Source organism: Armigeres subalbatus, chromosome 2 (genome assembly GCF_024139115.2).
Source record: "Armigeres subalbatus isolate Guangzhou_Male chromosome 2, GZ_Asu_2, whole genome shotgun sequence".
Taxonomy (NCBI): domain Eukaryota; kingdom Metazoa; phylum Arthropoda; class Insecta; order Diptera; family Culicidae; genus Armigeres; species Armigeres subalbatus.
The window spans coordinates 217,774,075-217,793,837 of record NC_085140.1 but is presented as its reverse complement, the minus strand read 5'-3'; the positions used below and the strand labels follow the sequence as shown (position 1 = coordinate 217,793,837).

At 39.1% G+C, this 19,763-nt stretch overlaps 1 protein-coding gene across 2 annotated transcripts in view; it reads right to left on the bottom strand.

Moving 5' to 3' along the window:
- LOC134215897 (uncharacterized) overlaps positions 1-19,763 on the bottom strand; it is a 79,983-nt gene that overhangs the window by 50,739 nt on the left and 9,481 nt on the right. For both annotated transcript variants that reach the window (XM_062694985.1, XM_062694984.1), the window contains exon 2: positions 2,084-2,126. The gene's annotated coding sequence lies outside the window, so the exon portion shown is untranslated. The remainder of the gene's footprint in view (positions 1-2,083; positions 2,127-19,763) is intronic.

Genomic DNA, 19,763 nt, shown 5'->3' with positions numbered 1-19,763 from the left:
CAAAATTAGCTCGCACCTGAGCTTAATAGAACAAACGTCAATGCGGTAAAAAAAAACTTTAAAACATGTTTTGCACTCTATAATAATTATTGTGATGAACTTCTTCTTCTTCAATGGCTCTACATTCCAACCGGAACTTGACCTGCTTTTCAACTTAGTATTCCATTAGCATTTCCTCAGTTATAATTTGGAAGCTTTTATATGCCCGCCATTGCATGAGTATGTATCTTGTGTGGCAAGTCCAATGAATACACTATGCCCAGGGTGTCGAGAAAGTTTCCAACCCGAAAACATCCTGGACCGGACCAATCCTACGCCTTTGCTCGCGAGGCTACTGGAGACTTATAACACCTAAAAATCACAGAAATAAAGTATGTATACAAAAAATCAATCATAACATTAAATTCATAAATAATGTGATGTTTTCGAAAACATTTTTACAGAACTTTTTAAAGCACAACCAAACTATATCACAATGGTTTTCTCCAATAAATGAAAGTTATGCTGACAAGCAAGTTATGCCCGAAAACGGAAATATTCCATACCTTGAGAGTAAATTGATTAATCGTGTTTAAATCGCCGATTAGCTTTCAATTCAAAAACGTTGAAATTATATCACGTTCACTTTTCCAATCAAGCTCGTTTGTTCGCCATCCCACTTGGGCCTTCCAATTCTGGCTGGAAAAAAACATTGTTCGCATATGCACGTACAGCACCGAACATGACCAAGATTTGTTCGGCACATTTCCGCTCTGATCTCCTCAACATGGCTTGCGGAGTGTTTATTACATCGCACAGCAATAGGGTCACACGATTATGGCTCACTTGGTACAAATGAAACCGAGTACAACATGTTTGTTGGCTGCGTCTTCAATTATTATTAGCGTTTCTTGTACTTCTTCTATTTGTGTTCAGGCGTTGAGTACTGCATTTCACCTCAGTCGATGAAAGCTGGCTTGTTCGTTCAAATTTCGTTTTATTGAGTTACATGTCCGGCTAGGATGAACGGGTTCCCCTTTGCAGAAAGTTTATTGTTTGCATAGCACTTTATTTGAACATTTTTTTTTTCAAAATAATTGAAGATACTAAAAAGTCGCATTTTATGTTGCCATTTTCTCTTCACTGGAGTTGATAAAACCGACCTATTCGTCATTTGCTGTAGACATCAGTCATCGTATGATGCATCCAAAGAGATGGTTATAGATAATAAGCGGTCATCTCGCAGTTGCTTGGCTGGTTTATCAGTCAATAATTAACGCATTAATTGAGCGATCATCGAGAAAGTCTATCAATGTGCTATTGGCTGAACGCAGAGACGGTATAATCGATGCAACGATGTTGCCTGCGGTAATAATATGTCACTGATCAGCATCAGTAGCCTTGATCGTGAAGAAAATATCTTTTTACAATGGCGGATACAGAAGCGAATGCCATTAACACTATGCTCAGTGTCATGTTATAAGACAGGACTCGGACCAAAATTACTATGCTAACGTAGAAAGAGAAAGGCCTTTTAGTTGAAATCTACGATCGAAAGGAGATCAGATTTATCCAATAATTATATAGATATTACCATCAATAATGCAGAACAGGAAGTATAGATTTAAATAATTTGAATAACAGATCTGAGGCCATCCTGTTGATATTTAATGGTTCAATGCATGTACAAAGCGAGGAATAACCCAAGTCAAACCCCTTTGCGTTTAATTAGTCAAGCACAAGTGAGAGAGTTTGAAGCACTAAGAGACCCAAACTGAAAAGCAGACACCATACTAGTTGCCTTCGTTAATATTGTTAACTACCCGAACAACAGACCAATTTCCACTCTTCACACATAAAAAGAGCATACAATATCTGCATTTTAAACTATTCCATAAGCAGGAGACAATATAGTTTGGAAATTGGTATTGCATCAAAAGGTTGCTGGATCGGTAATAATCAATTAGTTTTATTTTGTTCGGAGGAAATAATTTACAACTTTTCGTCTTTTAGCATTAATCAATGACAATAATTAAACCTATAGATATAGATAAGATGTTGCAATATGAAGTTTAGTTTTACATAACTGACATATAATACTTACAATTGCTATTGAAGTCTCCAATTAGCATCGCGGCGTGAATGTGCTGGAAATGAAAGAGAATAAAATAAAATCAGTGGAAGGCACGTAGTGTTGAACTTGATTGTAATTGAAAATAAGAACACTAAAATAAAATGTAATAAAAGTTGAAAAAAGGATTGTCTTCTGAAATGCGGAAAATCTGAAATATGAAACAATCAAACAAATTTTATTAGGTTTTACTCCACATTGTTGTTTGCCAACTATCCCTTTGGATGCGTGGAGAATGTTAGAAAACCTATTTTCGAATGCGTTTGCTTCACCATCGATCAGACTGATTTACGAGCGGTATGTACTCACGACTTAGGAGCACGTCACTGGCCTAGGGGCTATGGCTTCCAATCGCTTTTGAACTGATGATTTGTTGTAGAAAAACATTTGAACCGGATTTTCGATGATTTGGTTGTATAGCAACGTTCAATACCCTTTATAAAAATGGTTTAAAATTTGTACATCTAATGTTTGAATGAAGAAAAAAAGATATATCCACCTTGCGGCACTAGTGCCTTTCTCGTGCATTTCAAACATAATACTTTGACCACAACTTTTAAGCCCATCGTTCGATCCGACTTATTTGGAATAGGGAACAATTGTACAATACTCTAAATGACATGTTGGCATTGTTGCAGCAAAGCGGTTAAGGATAAGTTCCTAAAAAGTGAGTAATTTTTTTGCGCATATACTTACAACCACGACGTTATGGGAAATTATGCTTGATAAACAAATTACTACAACCAAATCGGTCTAAATTGTGCTGCTTAAAAGTAGAGATGGGGAGGTGAGCACTGACAAAACCTCGAACCCTTTAAATGATTAGTGTACCGTATCTCAGGTAGCTACATAGTATAGAAAGGAAATACATGCACTTCTTCTTTTTCTTATTCTTCTTCTTAGCTTAGTGTTCATTAAGCACTTCCACAGTTTTTTTAACTACAAGGTTTCTAAGCTAGGTTACCATTTCAAGACAAAATTTTCAAAACGACTTATCTGCTGTTGTAAACAAAGATTCAAACGATGATTTGACGAATCTGATAGCTCTCCCACGCAAACCAGCACCACCAATAGGTAGGTGAAGGTTTCCGCTACCTGTTGATGGTGTCAGTTTGCGTGGGAGAGCTATCAGATTCGTCAAATCGTCGTTCGAATCATTGTTTACAAAAGCAGATAAGTCGTTTTGAAAATTTTGTCTTGATTTTGCACTCGTATATCATTAGGCTAACACGATGATACTTTAATGCCCAGAGAAGTCGAGACAATTTCCAATCCGAAAATTGTCTAGACCGGCACCGGAATCGAACCCAGCCACCCTCAGCATGGTCTTGCTTTGTAGCCGCGCGTCTTACCGTACGGCTAAGGAGGGCCCCGTGCACTATAGGTAGCATATTGGTGGGATATCCCAAATTAATACGAGTTTAGGGCGGAACTCCTCCTTGATACATTCGCAAATATAGGGAATGACTACGCCGAATGCTGAAGATATATGTAAGTATGTTAACACGTTTTTTTGAATTAAAAAAAACTTGAACATCGCCAACTTTTGCAAGCTGTATTTCCGAAAGATAAGATTTTTTGCAAGATCTAAAGAAATCTTACCTAAACATATTTTCCTCAATGAAACTCAATCTTCTAGGGAAGGGTCATTCAGCCGAAAGCCATTTGGCCGAATAGCACGTTATGCTAAAAGTCATCCGGTTGAATTGGAAGTTTGGCCGAAACGTTTAATAAGCCGAAAACCGATTTGGCCCAAAGCGACATATAGCTGAATTGGTCATTTGGCTGAAAATGCCTAAATGGTAGTTTGACAGAAAGGGTCATTTGGCCTAAAAGGTCGTTTGGCCGACCAGATCATATGGTCGAAAATTCCGTTTGGCTGAATAGGGCATTGGGTTTTAAATGTCGATTAGCCGAAATCTTTTCTGGCAGAAAGGGCCATTTGGCAGAATAGCAGCCGAATTCCGAAGGTTAAAGAAAAAAATGAAAAATTTCGTTTTTTAATAGAGATTTATAATTTCTCTTCTCTTTCCAAAAAATTCTTCTCTTCATACCGTATTCCGATAGACTGAAGAGAGAAAAAACTATTTGCGTACTGATTGTTCAAAACATCCTCATATCGCAAAAAAAACTTGCTTCCGCTTATTGTCACCGAAATAATGAAGGGATAGAAAATGATAATTATTTAATCTAGTAATGAAAATATGCAGGAACAGCAACAATGTTGTGATTTCTAACTGTCTGAAAATAACGAATGCTCTAATTTTATGACCTCCAGAAGGTTCGAGAACGATGGCGTTAAGTAGGCAAGCAAACGAGCTTTGAAACTGGTTTGAGCGAGCTTTGAAGGCGAGCAGGCGAAACTGAGCAGCTGAGCGAAGCTGACGAGCACGAGCGAGCTGAGCGAGCTGAAGCAGGCACGAGCAGCTGAGCAGGCACTGACGAAACTGGTGAGCACTGACAGCTGACAGCTTTGTGACTTTGTGACAGGCTTAGTGACTGAAACGAGCTGAGCAGGCTTTGAGCGAGCTGAGCGAGCTGAGCCCAGGCTGAGCAGGCACGAGCAGGCTGAGCGAGCCCCAGAGCTGGCGTGACGGGCTGAGCCCAGGCTGAGCGAGCTGGTGAGGCTGGAAGCAGGCTGGGCAGGCGCGGCAGAGCTTGGTGACATTTGACTGAGCTTTGAGCCAGGCTGAGCAGGCAGGCAGGCGCAGGCCAGGCCCAGACGAGCTGAGCGAGCTTTGAGGCAGAGCTGAGCAGGCTGGTGGCTGGGCCGGGCTTTTGAGCCAGGCTGGTGAGCTGGAGGCGGGCTGTGAGCTGGGCAGGCTGAGGCAGGGCTGGGCAGGCTTTGAGCGGTTTGAGTTGCTTTAATAACTGGCTAGCTTTAACAACTTTTAGCTTTAGCTTTAGCCTTAGCTAGCTTAAGCTTTAGCTTTAACTAGCTTTAACTTCAGCTGCTTTAGCTTAACTTAAGCTTAGCTTTAAACAGCTTTAACTTTAATAGCTTTATAGCTTTAACAACTTTAGCTTAACTTTAACTTAACTTTGAAACAACTTCTTAACTTGGCTTAGCTTTAACCTTGGCTTAGCTTAACTTTAAGCTTAACTTCTTAGCTTAGCTTTGTAAGCTTAGCATTTAACTTGACACTTTAGCTTAGCTTTAGCTTAGCTTTAGCTTAGCTTTAGCTTAGCTTTAGCTTAGCTTTAGCTTAGCTTTAGCTTAGCTTTATGCGAAATTGTTATATGCGCTATATGCGAAATTGTTAGATACAAAATACAAAAAATGTAAGAAATCAGCTTAAAGCATTTCGATATAGAACTAATAAGATTCGAGAAGTCTGATATGTTCTAAAATGCTATTTGAAAACAATTTTGAATCATGTAATCAATGTGGTGCAGCTCGACCATTACACCATCTTGAGACTGGATGTTGAGTTGATCTGAGGGGCTCAAGCGATTACGGTTACATGTACAACGACTCGTCAGATAAGCAACCTCCTAAAAATGACATTTTATACGGATATGACATTTTCATCGACATTTCCGCCAAATGGCCGTATTCGTTGTAAACAAAAACAGTAAAACTAATTTCCCCCAGAAGAAGGCTGCCAAACACAGCCGAAACGTCGGGCAGTTAAAACATTATTGTTTGAACAATTCTGAGACTGCGAAGCCGAATCCCATCACATATATTTAACAGTCGAGACACCATAGAAGAATAAAGTTGTTGTAACCAGTTCAACTCCAATTGTGCTGCTATGGATAAAAAGACACGAAATATTTAATGTTGTAATTTGAAAATATAGGAGAACGGTTCGGTACTTCATCTCATAGCTCCCATTTCGTATTCTGCTGCCCCGTATTTGATTTGTTAATTATTTTTGTGATTTTTTCAGCAGTGAGTACGTATGTTAGCAAAAAGAAGCGACAAGATCAGCACAAATTTCTTTGTTTTGTGATGAGATGAATATATGGAAAACGGAACAGTTTCCCTATTAGTTCGGAACGTTAGTTTGGTAACATAAAATAGTTTTGAATCAAATCAATTATACGCTTCGTATTTCAGAGCAGTCATTAAGCCAACTAAAACAAGTAAATCATCCTACGTGTAACTCTCAGTCTAAGAGAACAGCAGTAAAACTCAGCTTCCAAAGCTCTACGAGTTCAGACAAGAATTGAGCGCACCTGAGGTAAAAAAAAATTAATAAATCAAAATATTCTGTAAAATATGTAGTCCTAGGACACCTATGAAGGGTTTAATCAGCTTCTATGTGAAGCATTGCGGTTGTTAGATTTTCCAACAATTCTGTATAAGAATCTAACAAAACCTGTATATCAACTGGGCATACGCAAAATCGCTAGATTTTTATACAAATATTGTATAAAAATCTAACAATTTTGTAAGCTTTTCTTACATTTTTTGTATTTTGTATCTAACAATTTCGCATATAAACTTAGCTTTAGCTTAGCTTTAGCTTAACACAGCTTAGCTTTAAGCTTAGCTTTAAGCAACTTTAAGCTTAGCTTGTAGCTTAACTTTAGCTTAACTAGCCAGGCTTTAGCTTAGCTTTGGCTTAGCTTTAAAGCTTAACTTTAAGCAAGCTTTAGCGCAAGCTTGTAAACAACTGACTTAGCTTTAAGCAAGCTTTGAAGCTTAGCTTTGAAACAGGCTTTGAAACAGCTGAAGCTTAACTGGCTTAGCTTTAAGCTTAGCTTTAAAGCAACTTTAAGCACAAGCTTTAGCTTAAGCTTTAACAGCTGGCTTAGCTTTAAACAACTTTAGCTTGAAGCTGGCAAGCTAGCTTAGCTTTAGCTTAAGCTTTAAACAAGCTTTAGCTTAGCTTTAAACGCTTTAAACTTTAACAGCAAGCAAGCAAGCAACTTTAATGGCTTGGCTTAGCTTTAAACGGCAAGCAGCTTTGAGCAAACGGCAAACATTTGGCAAACAACGGCAAGCAACAAGCAGCTTTAAAGCAACAACTTTAGCTTAAACAGCTTTAGCTTAGCTTTAAACAGCGCTGACTTAGCTTAGCTTTAAGCTTGTAGCTTTAGCTTAACTTTAACAGCTTTAGCTTAACTTAGCTTAGCTTTAAGCTTAACTTTAAGCAGCTTTAATAGCTTTAAGCTTAGCTTCAGCTTAAACTTTAAGCTTAGCTTTAGCTTTAAGCTGGCACCAGCTTTAAAAGCTTAGCTTCAAGCAACTGGCTTTAAGCAACAACAGCTTTAGCTTATTATTAAACTTATGCTTCAAGAAATATTATATGCTTTAGCTTTAAACAGCTTCTAGATAGCTTAACTTTGAAAAACAGCTTTAAACAGCTTTACATACAGCTTTATATAAAGCAATCTGGCTTGACTGGCGTGTAGCTTTGTGCGATACAGGTTTTGTTATGTGCTTATATGCTTGAAATTGTTGGAAAATCCTAACAACCGCAATACACATGACTGATTAAATCCTTCATGAGAATTGTCCTAAGGACTACGCTATTTTATCTGTCATTTGATTTATTAATTTAGCTATTTGAACTTTCGGCAGTGGGTAATGTAAATCATTGCTCACATCAGAACAATATAAATGGATTGATTTTTTTTCATTACACATTCTTTCAAGCCGCGAAGATTTATTCACTTTTTATTCTTAGAAGATTGCCCACACAACAAGCCGTCTATCAACGCAGCTGTTGCATTTATTAGCATTCCAGAACAAGTTTGCATCAGCTCTGAATGGAAATTAGTTGCAGAGTTCAACCTACGACGTCGACCAAACTACTCACGTTTTGCTATGATTGAACCCGTCGTTTTGTCGTTGGCGCTTACACGCCCAAAAAAAGAAAAATCCATCACAACTACTCCACTAGAGAAATCGAAGCTGAAATAACGCATCGAATATTTCGGATACGCTGAAACCGGGCACACATTTTGCCATCATTAAGCCACTTAGCCACTCCAATTATAAGAAGCCTTCTGCTCTCCGCTGGATTAACGATCGATAGGTTAGGCAGAGCAGAAGCGCAGACACCGAGAGCGTGATGCAAGCCGAAAATTGGATCACCCCGCGATCTAGAGAGGAAAAACACTCGAGCTGTGGCCGTCTGGCGATGAGGAAAATGACACAATATTCCAGTTACCAGCGGATTATATACGGACTCGTCAGCAATTGCGTTAAACAATTATCTCGGCTGTCCCGCCCATGGCTATTTCCTACAGAGGCGACCCGCGGATTAAATATTGGGCAAAGTGAAATTCACACTTATTTGAAAGCTATACAAACAGAAATTGCCCCGATGATCGGGTGTTTGCTCTCCAAATTGCACCCAAAATTGAGATAAATTGTTTTCGATGGAAGAAAGCTCTGTTGCTTGTTTATCCGCGGGTAATTTGTGCTTCCGCCATGAGATCGACGTGTTGTTTTCCCATAATTTCCGATTATTTTCATTTATGGCTACACTGACAACAACGGTTTCACTGCGTGGTCATATAGTTTTGTACTTCCGTTACGTTTGAAATATGAGGGGAGTGAGTTGGGCAACAATATCAATCTAAGAAATGGAGATCGCCGTAAATGTGAACAATCTTAATAATTGGTCCTTCTAATTAGCTTATCTTGATTGCTAGAAAATGTATGCACCGTAGTTGGTTCTCCGCAGTCATGCTGCGGCAGTCGTTTGGGACTATATTCTTGGGGTCGGTCTATCATCTACAACCAACAGCATCAACAACGAGTAGCGATCACGCTGCTTTTCCCAGGCACGTAGCATTTACCGAAAACAGATTAATGGCAAATTGCGCAATTCGCGGGAATGGGTTTGCTAAACAACGATTGTCCACGTTCAAGCGTTTTGTAGAATCTTTAAAGTCATTATTAGTTAGCTTTCTACTCCAATCTTTTTTTGACTCCTCCTTGCTATCGAAGACAATTATTATATTGAGTGAGATTATTTTCTTATTATAATCAAACTTGTCTTATTGTAAACTATGCCTTTAATATAAGCATAACCTGTTGATTTGTTAATTTGCCATTCAACGGTAAAGTGAAGCACCTCTCAGCCTTTCTCGAAACTAAGTGTACGTACAGTGTCGGACTAAAATATAAGACCAGAGGCCGTTTTTTCATACAAAATGACGAACTTTGGAGGGCTGTATCTCGGATTGTAATTGTTCAATCGAGCTGAAATTTTGCCCGGGGGGATTTACCTGAATTTTCCTCAACCGAAGGTTCATATTTTTCGAACCACAGACTTCGAACTTACAGACCTCCGAAAGGATAAAAAATAGGACCACCACTTTGGGATATTTTTTCAGGGTCATAACGTGAGAATTGAGCCATGACCGCGGGCCCAATGATTATGATTTACCTATATCTTTTGACATAATGAATAAGTTTATTGTCTTGTTTCTTAGTTTAAGAGAACCTTTTTTTCTTTTTTCTTTTAAATCCTTTTTTTTTTTTAATTTAGCTGCCTTTAAGGGTGATGTGGAACAGAAGATTAGAAATCTATGTTACCGTCAACGGAGGTGACAAATTGTCCAAACGGGGGTGAGAATAGGTCACTGTTTCAAATACATAGAATGCTTGTAGAATACTTTTAATGTATTCGAAGATAAGAAAACCAAATTTTAAGACACCTTGTTGAAGGATTTTGTTATCTGACCTCCAGATTGTCGGTGTGGGCGCTGACCCATTCTCATCCCAGATCCATTGCCACCCTCGACGGCGGTAGGTGAAAAATACGCCTGCTTCAGATTCTTCTTTTATGCAATCGATGCAAATACTGATGTGATAAATATAGCATAGATAGTTGTATTCATAAAAACGTGAACTCTTTTCTACAAACTTAAGTGGCCTTACAACTGATGGAGCTCCAGGAAGAACACTGGCATTATGATATTGCTAAGAAAACATAGCGATCACAGGATATACTTTCCTGGACATTGCATTTGTCACCAAAGAAGTCTATTTGCGAATACGATCAATATTCCTGAAACATTGACGCTTGTTGTTGAAACAATTAACTTTAAACAGCATAGCTTGCAAATTCCGCAGGGAGTTCGGTGCGTGTTTTCTCTTGTTTCGGACAGCAGAACGATCGCGCGATCTGCCAAAATATTGTGTTCTGCATTGCGCGGCTGGTAATAAGAATAGCCATCGAACAAGTAAGTGCAGTGCGTGTTTTAGTCGTCGAGAAAGAAAGAAAATACATATCTTGTGTTCGGTGGCTCATGCGCATGTCGTGCGCGGTCGAAAAAACGCGTTCTTCAGTAGTTTGCTGTAACCATCGGGCAAGTGAGTACAGAGTGTTGCGCTTCCGTGCGTCGTCCAAAACGCAAATCTCCTCAGTTTTCATATGCCACCGGGCGTGCATGCTTTAACTTTCAACTCGTATTAGTGTTATTTCCCATCCCATGGATCGCATCGCTTACCATAAAGAGTTCCGATAAATTATCCTTTGTAACTAAAACGATATCCTATTCTAAGACAATAGTGGAGATGCAGAGGTATACTCGGTCTCCAGTAGCAACGAGAGTCAGACTAACAATCCTTCCATTCTTATATGATCGTAAGGACGTGGCCGGCGCCGTTATTGACTTTGTATATTTGAGCTCCCGAAACGTGTACATTGAGAATGGGTATTTATTTATTTATTTATTTATTTTGGGAGGAGGGAAAAGCCCTTTTGAGTTGAGCATACAAGAACTCTCTATCAAATGGGCGCAAAACCTTCTCATCTTTTCTATCAACAGAATACAGTTTCCTAATGACAGAACTTTCTTAAAACTATGTATAAAATTGACATTTTTGAAAGCAACAAACCTACACTAATTAACTAATCACAATTCCGCGACAATAAACGTAAAAAATATGTCTTAATACTAGCTCTGGTCAAATTAAAATCAAAAACACTGAAACACCGATTAAAAACGCAACACATACTATTAATAGGTGAGTAAAATCCGTAGTTTGTTCTCATGGTAGGTAAGCGAAGGAATTCAGCATTTCTCGTAATTCGCCTTCTAATATTGATGCTAAGCTGTCCTTGTATAGCAGCACAGTCGATTCGATGCGTCAGGAGATCAGCGATGAAAGTTGCTTTCGAAGCGTTTCGACGAACGTGCAGAACATCTAAATTTATTAATTTGCATCGATCTTCATATAGAGGGAGGTTTCCTGGATCGCTCCACGGCAAAAATCTAAGCGCAAACCTAATAAACTTTTTCTGCACTGTTTCAACTCTTTGAATGGCATTCTGGTGGAATGGAGACCACACAATCGAGCCATATTCAAGTAAAGAACGGACTAAGGAACAGTACAGAGCTTTCAGGCAATATACGTCGCTAAACCCTTTAGTCTCACGGAAGATGAAGCCTAGTTGAGCCGATGCTTTCGATGTTACGTATGAAATGTGGTCCTTGAACGTTAATTTCAAATCCAATAAAATACCCAAGTCTTTAATAACGGACTTTCGCTTCAATATTGAACCTTTCAGATGATAGTCGTAAAGAACAGGTTGATGCTTGCGTGTAAAAGTTATTACCGAACATTTTGAAGGATTGAGCACCATTCTGTTCGTTTCGCACCAGCCAACAAAAATGTTTAGTTGGTCTTGTAGGTACATTGCATCGGCAGCACATTTTATGGTAAAATACAATTTAAAATCATCTGCGAATGACAGCTTGCAACAGCTTAGAAGAAAATTTACGTCGTTGAGGTACAGTAGGAATATAAACGGCCCAAGATGACTTCCTTGTGGAACCCCTGATGTGACTTCAAATGTAGACGAGCAGTTTGGTCAAATATGATTCAATCCACTTGAGAAAATCTCCCTCAAAACCAAGACGTGCCAGCTTTGCTACTACAATCTGGTGATTGATTTTATCAAAAGCTGCAGAGAAATCAGTATAGATGGCATCTGTTTGATAACCGTTTTCCATCTCGCGAACAATCGAGGAAGTATAATATATCAGGTTCGTAACCGTTGATCTGTTGGAAGTAAAACCATGTTGATGCTCAGAAATGTAGCTGCTGCAATTAAATGTCATGTAATCCAGAATTAACTTCTCAAATAATTACGATGCCGCGCTTAAAGATGCGATTCCACGATAGTTTGAAACTACTCTTCTGTTCCCTTTTTTGAAGATTGAAAACATAGGATTCCTTCCAGATGTCAGGGAAAATACCATTGCGAAGTGATAGGTTAAATATTGTTACAAGTGGTAATGAGACGGAGGATATACAGTTGCGAAGTACGATTGAAGGAATTTCATCGGGGCCAGGATTCGTTGAGATTTTTAAGTTCCTGTCAGTCGATTCAACCTCCTGAATTGTAACCGTTATTAAGCTTCCGAATGCTGGATACTGAAAAATGTTGGAAGCTGCTTGAAGAATGTCATCACTGGATAGGCGTTCATCAGTGAAGACACTACAAAAGTGCGAGCGGAATAATTCTGCGATAGCTTCAACCGTAGAAGCATTCGAAACACTATTGGTCATAGTTGATGGAAGTCCCTTCTCTTTTCGCTGTTCGTTCACATGCCGCCAGAAGTGCTTCGGATTAGTCTTCAGCTTATTCTGGATATCTGTTTGGTACGCACAGTAAAGCCGTTTGTTTAGCCGTTTGTATCTGTTGTTGGCTACAGTATAACGTCGTTTGTTGTTGACATTTCTATGCTTAGAAAATACCCGCAGTGCCCGTCGTTTTCTCGATTTTAGTCTTTTCAGCAACGTGTTCGACCATGCAGGATGTTTTGGTTCATTCACTATTTTTTTGGAACGTACTGGTCAATCGCATAAAGCAAGATATTGGAATATATTGCCGTGGCGTCATTTACTTCACAAGTTGATAATAAGTTCCTCCAATCGATGCTTTCCAGGAACAGAGCTAATCCCGAGCCCCATTTATTGTGTTCTCTGTACAATTTTGCAAGTTCAGTCAATCACGGAGTAGCAACTACGAATTGTGCGGTCATAATGCTCATGCTCATGCTTATAGCTTGTAACTTCTGCAGGGGTGGCAATTCCATGGCTCTTGGAAGTTTGATGGCCGAACTTCTTAACAGAGATTTCCCCAACCACGAACACAGGTTTACGGATGGGTCGGTTTCGGGAGTCACCGGGACCGGTTTTACTGTGTCAGACAGTCTCCCGGATATGTGCAGCATCTTTTCGGCCGAAGCAGTCGCTGCATTTATCGCAGCCACCTATTCATCAAGGAAACCAATTCTCATCCTGTCTGACTCTTCCAGCGTCATTTCCGCACTTCAGAGCGACGAGCCTAAGCACCCCTGGATCCAAAACATCTTAGCAAACATGCTCCCTAACACGACCTTTGTTTGGATTCCGGGGCACTGCGGAGTGCCTGGAAACATCACGACAGATCTCCTTGCCGGAGTCCGATATCAGGGCCAGTGGTTTAGGACATACGTCCCATTGGAAGACGTAAGAACCTGTATAAAGAAAGCCGTACGAAAAAATTGGGAAAGTTCCTGGTTTGCCACAACATCTGGATACCTTCGGAAAATTAAGGGGACCACATGGATAGCCCTAGTAGCACAGTTCAGATCGGTTTTGTTGCATGTGACTGGATTTGGTCGCATATGAGTCACAGTGACTGATTATATGTGACAAGTGTGCTACTCGGCAGACCTATCCAACCTGAAAGAACAGCAAATCATCTCCCGGCTCCGAACCGGACACACGCGGCTCTCGCTTAACTTTGATGGGAGCTCTTTTCATACAACCTGCGACGTCGACACCGTTGAACATTATGTCTGTCGATGGCCCAAATATCAGGCTCTCAGGAATACCTACGGGATACCTGTTAGCATCAGGGATGTACTATCTAGCACGGTCGCTCTCATCCAGTTCTTTAAAGATGAGGGCCTTTACAAACTAATTTAACGGTTTCACAGACTTCCCGAGGTCAATCTTGGAAGTAAGCTCCCACAACACGAGGCTTTCGGGCATTTCTTGGTTACCCCAAGTCTATAGGTCCCCACCCCTCCAGTGACTGGGCTGCCCGGGAACCCCAACCCGGGTTCTGAGTCCCTCGCAACATAAACCACCGATTTCAACAAGGTCAGCAGGGGGTGCCAATTCTGTTACTGTCGCCTCATCAGCATAGTCATAAATTCCCTGGTCTTGTACCGCAGCAATGCAAGGACGAATATGCTGCTGTCAATCAATTTCAGAGCTCTAAAGCTGATATCCAGCGTTCTGATCTAATTAATTTCATTTTCCAACGATCTCCATACATTATTCCGCCTCAAGCCGTTTCAATTATCTTCGGAGAGCAGCGCACTCAACGCTAACACGATGATACTTTTATGCACAGGAAAGTCGAGCCAATTCCGATCCGAAAATTGCCTAGACCGGCACCGGGAATCGAACCCAGCCACCTTCAGCATGGTCTTGCTTTGTAGCCGCGCGTCTTACCGCACGGCTAAGGAGGGACCAACTTTTATTATCCCGCATTAATTCTTTTGAAACAAAATTAACACTTTGCTACAGTTGGTTGCTAAAACTAGTACATTTCCTTCATCTTGTTGAAAACATTTCATGCAATTCTGTCAATTGCAATGTTCAAGCCTATTCAATAATTTTAACAGTAATGAAATTTAAATTTTCTCAATTTTGTTTACTGATGTGAATAATGTACCGGAAATGTTTCAAATGGATATTATTGACCTCCAATGCAACGACGGACTCAGATCTAAATTTCAGAACAAAATATTTCTCATGTGTCGATGTTCTGGCCCACCAGTAGATGTTAATTCTGAAAATTGGCCCGTAGCTTAAAAAGGTTGGAGAAAATTTGAAATATTTTTAATCTACACATAACCTGTATTCCTACTCAATAGATCAAATTCTTCTGCAACATTGTGTTGAAGTTGAATATCCATAGCGAACAAATTTCATATTTTTCATATTGGAAACCGGAAGGGAATGTCAAAAGCCGCATAAACTTATGTATGTTCTTCTCCCTTTGGCCGTTGCTTTTTCCGTTCCATAATGAGTTTGAGTTGATGATGATGATGATGACGATAATGATTATTCGTCCGACCTACAACCGAACCTCTTTTCTCTGCTTTTTTTGCGGTCGATTCGGCTTCGTTCTGTAGAGTTTAAATCGACAACGAACGGTGACGTGGGTAAGTGTGAGGAAGAATATGAATATGACCCAACCAGAACGAACGCAAAAGAGTCCAGCGAAAGTGGTGCAAACGCATTTAACATGAAGGAATGAGAGCCACGCAACGCGGTGGGCCAAGTCAACGGAACGTGAACCAGCCATGAGGCTCAGCGCGCCAAATGGAAATATCCTGTGTGTAGGTACGGGGCAGACTAATAATTATAGCCTCCGGATCGGACAGAAATACTTCGTGGAAACAGGTTCTTTATCAGAGAATTTTCTCACGCTTCGCTGACTGTAAATACATATTTCGTTGTGCTGCCGAGCATCTTAGTTACCTACATTATACAGCAGACATATCGACATTGTGATTCTTCAATGACGACTTAAGGGTATTGAAAACTAACATTCAAGGCGAAACAAATTTTCGAACCTAAATGAAAGGAGCATAGACATTAATTAACCTTCAACGGCTCGTATCGTTGTAACACTATGACACCTTCGAAAAAAGCATGCTACTCATTCGAAACAGGGGCGAAATTGCGTGAGTGATCCAGGATCATGCTACTCTCGGAAAATACCCGAATATGTAAAAAAACCCAGATTAATCCACCTAGCGGTGATGGTGCCTTTCTCGACCTTCGTAAAATGTGTTTGCTTGAAAGTAGATGAGCTAGTAGCTAAGAGTAAAAAGAAAAACTTCTTGGCCGGTAAAACTTGAAAATCGGATTATTTCAAGCAAAGATATTGTAGATCCAGTTAAAAACGCGAGATCTCGGTTCGGTTTTCAACTTGATCTTCTTCTTCTTCTTCTTCAACTTCTTTCAACTTGATCTACAATATGCTAATAAGAATTTCGACATTTTTTTTCCTTTTCCAATCTTTTTGATGTACATACCCCTGTTTTATTTTACCCAGTTATATATTTTAAGAATATCACATTTGGATGTTTGTTAAACTGAAGCTCTGACTACACAAAAGAAAACGAAAATGTCATTCCCATCAAGCGAGCGGAGGCAATATTTGTCATGATATAAATCTCACGACCGTCCGTCTGCCAAACTCCCGTATGAAGAGGGAGGGAAGTGTATCAGTGTGGAAGCATCCGATAGTTCGTTTTCGGAGAGAAATTATAGCCTTCCGGTACAACTTTGTAGCACAAGAAAGGCAAAAAGTATTTTGGCCATAATTTCTAAAGGTTTGGACTATTACTGGCCATTTTTCAATAGAAAATAATAGAATAGGATTCCGCGTCCAATGCAATTTGTTGTGAGTAAATCGATTGAGGTAAGTGCATTAAAATGAGCTAAACTTTTTACGGGCTTTTTATAACATAAAGCATTTTCGTCATCATTTTGTGCCCATAGTCCGATCTTCCAAATTTTCAATAGAAAACAATACGACAGGATCCCGCGTCGAATAGAATTTGTTGCAAGTAAATCGGTTGAGGATAAGTACCAAAAAGTGAGCTAAACTTTTCGCACTTTTGGTGCGCACACACATACATACATACACAGAGACATCATCTCAGTTCATCGAGCTGAGTCGATTAGTACTCTAACACTATGGGTCTCCAGGTCTTCTGTAAAAGTTTGGTTTGGAGCGAACATATAACCTTTTGTATACTTTGCAAACAAAAGGCAAAGTGGTGTTTCGGCCATAACTTCCGATCCCATATTTTGATCTGGCCAATTTTCAATAGGAAACAATGGGACAGGAATCTGCGTCGAATGCAACTTGTTGCGTGTAAATCAATCAAAGTTAGGTGTCCGAAAAATAGGTGACATTTTTCTTTTCTGATGTTTCTATTAACAAAAAAATGTGGTTTGGCCATAACTTCCGATCCCATAGTCCGACCTGGTCAATTTATATAACACTAGGAAACAATGAGAAAGGATTCTGCGTCGAATGCAATTTGTTGCGAGCAAATCGGTTGAGGATAAGTGCCCGAAAATTGAGTGACATTTTTTACGCGATTTTTACGTATAAATTTGTGTTTTGACCATAACTTCCAACCCCATAGTTCGACCTGGCCAATTTTCAATAGGAAACAATGAGAAAAGATTCTGCGTCAAATGCAATTTGTTGCGAGCAAATCGGTTGAGGATAAGTGCTTGAAAAATGAGTGATATTTTTTAGGCGATTTTTACACGTATAAATTTGTATTTTAGCCATAACATCCAATCCCATAGTCCGACCTGGCCAATTTTCAATAGGAAACAATGGGAAAAGGATTCTGCGTCGAATGCAATTTGTTGCGAGCAAATCAGTTGAGGATAAGTGCCTAAAAAAGTTGTGACATTTTTGCGTCGTTTGTGCGCACACACACACACACACACACACACACACACACACACACACACACACACACACACACACACACACACACAGACATCACCTCAATTCGTCGAACTGAGTCGATTGGTATATAACACTATGGGTCTCGGGCCTTCTATAAAAAAGTTTGTTTTGGAGCGATCATATAGCCTTTACCGTTATACTTAGTATACGAGAAAGGCAAAACAGTAAAAATTGAGACAATGAACTTGACACTCGAATTAAGTCAAGAACGAAACACCCCCGAAGTATTGCGTCATTAATTGTCTGGAGAAAAAGGGTTTTGGGTTTTGGTATATAATCTTCTTTTATGCTGTTATCCTGTGCTGGATATTTTATTCATATAGAATATCTGGTGCAATTAAAAAAGTACGAAATACTGAAAACAATCTCCCTGTTTTGTTACATGCCCATGTCCAAAATTGTAGTGGACTTTAATAGAAACTCAGGTATACAATACAGGACGTTTTATCTTTCCACACATTTTGAATGTATTTTTCTTGATTAATGACTTGTGAGGGAAGTCAGATTTTAACTTTTTTGGAACAGATGTTCAATTTTGATACACATAGTTAAGTTTGCCATTTTAAGGTGTTTTTTTATGAGATATTGCGAAAAATATTCTACCGTCTGCCGGTGGACTTGAACCCCACACTATTCCATTAAGTACACGGACGTATTACCAATTATACAACAGCTGCCCTTGCGACAAGTTGTTCCATAACCAGCTAATAACGATGGTTTTGGTTAGATTTCGAAACATATTCTGAAGCATAGCAAAGCAAAACAATATTTTTGTTAAACTGTAGCTCGTTTGTTCTTTTTTCATCATCAAATCCTATTAAATATAAATCAATGAAAAGCAGATGGCCTTAACTGTGAGTTTAAAAAATGGCACAAATTATAAACGATATCGATGTTGGAACATAACGTTTATCTACTTTGATTGATTTTAGTTAACTTCGGGATGTTACCTTTTTTAGGTAGAAATGTTTGGATTCGTTCAAAGCTTTGCCTACGACTGCTTGACTTTCTTCGACTTCTCGACAAGATGGAGTACACCGTACCGTCCGCATTTGTTAAATTTTCTTACAATTCTATATAAGAACGTACGAAAATTTGAATAGGGACTGGACAAACAAATATTGCTGAAGATTGCAAGCAAGTCCGTTCAATCCAAATTACCAAATATTGAACTAGTAGACTTAATAAACAGATTGAAAATAAAAATAAGAGGTTCAATTAATTTACATTTGGTACAATTCCAATGGAATTCATAGTTCTTTAGTTTACATTACGTTCTTTATTATCGACTTTTGAATTTCTCTGCTTTCTTCAGCGTTTCATCCAAGCATGAATTTTTGTAAAAATGGGAAATAAAATGTGAAGCAAATACGGATTTCCTAGGTTTCTTTCACATTGTTTCCATTCAATAGAATAATGTTTTCTTGAGGAATTGTGTTAGCATAGTAATCAGCAGACAATCTCAGGTGTGATAGTGTTTAACACCAACATCAACCAAAATTCACCCAAACTTCCAATCAATTCTGCGATGTAACCGTAGTCTACAACACAAGTGAAAATTTCAATGACAGTTTAGATAACGTTAGTCCGCGGGTCAGAATATAAGACGTAAATAGGGGAACTGTTCAGCACTTCATCTTACATCTCCCATTTCAATCCACGATTGATGAAATATAAGCAATGAAAACGAAATTTGATTTGTTTTTTTTATTTTTCAGCAGTGAGCACGCATGTTAGCGAAAAAAAAGCGTCCGAGATTTGTACTGTATTTCACTTGTTTTGCGATGAGATGAGATATATGTTCAGTGAGACTGAAAAACAGAACAGATTCCACGTAACTTACTAAACAAAATCAATTGTTTGCCGTTGAAATTGAGCCGTCAGAAAAAAAAACTGATAATATTATGTGAAAAGTCATGCTAAGTGAATATTAGCAGTTTAATGCTTAGGAAGTATTCCAGAAAAATTACCATAATTATTTTTATAATCTGCTGCCGGCACTGGTAGGTGACGAATTGCATAACGTATGAATTTACGTTGCATGTATTCTAGCTTTGAGTTCTATACGATTTAACTTCCCGAATCCAGCACAAAATTCAAGAATTAGAGTACAGAGATTTTTGGCGAAGATCGTCCCAGAAGTCTTCAGATAGTTTGAAAATAAATAC